This window comes from Phalacrocorax aristotelis, chromosome 7, assembly GCF_949628215.1.
Source record: "Phalacrocorax aristotelis chromosome 7, bGulAri2.1, whole genome shotgun sequence".
In the NCBI taxonomy this organism is placed as follows: Eukaryota; Metazoa; Chordata; class Aves; order Suliformes; family Phalacrocoracidae; genus Phalacrocorax; species Phalacrocorax aristotelis.
In genome coordinates, this window is record NC_134282.1 from 12,522,581 (window position 1) to 12,523,480 (window position 900).

Below are 900 nucleotides of genomic sequence, written 5' to 3' on the forward strand. Positions count from 1 at the left end.
AATGGCAATCCACATTCCACTACTGAAATGAGCAATGAGTACTTCGGGTAAGGACTGTGTCTTCTGTTACAGTCCGTGGTTACAGATTGTCAGAACTCTGCTATGGTATTTATATACCAGGAAAACAAGTACTTAAAGGGATCTTAGATCTTGTTCTATCCATGTAATTTATTTTTTTTTAGTTTTCAAGTTTTACCCAGTTTGAAAAGCATGCATTTCATATCTGCTTTTGACCAAAATGCTCTTCAACTTCTCAGTATTAATTTTTACCTATAATCTGTTTCTACTCCTCCACGTTTGGTTATAGCCTTCCAGTTTCAGAGTAACAAATAACTGTACACAACAGACAGACCTGACTAAGATCTCTTAATGTTGGAACATCGACTGCATCCAGTCTGTACCTTCCCTTATTCTCAAAATAGTTACTTGTTCAACTTTTTGCATGTAGTCATGAAATAAATTTGAGAGATATGCTGCTACTTACAGTACTGCTGTCAGACTGAGTGTTGCTGTATTGTCCGTCCTCTCACAGTGAACACAAAAATTTAAACTATTTGCACATGTACTTTACTGCCACTAAATTAATTCCTTCCTGTCTCCTCCCTAATTACCTTATGGAACTTAATACTGACATTTACTAACTAGATTATAGGCATGAGCAGAGAAAAGCATGGTGCTGTTTTACAGTTGCCTAATCCTTTGAAGAGTAAATCCAGTTCCTTTTTAAATCAATGATTCGCTGACTTCAATGGAAAAAAAAATCAGGCCCTTGATCAGCAAGGAAGTAAAGTGTCAGTCATACTATGCAAGACTCAAGCTGTCAAAAGCATGTAAATGATCAAAAAGAGTTTCTATGTTTAGCCTGCCCGACTTTATACATAATGAATACTAGTTAGTATA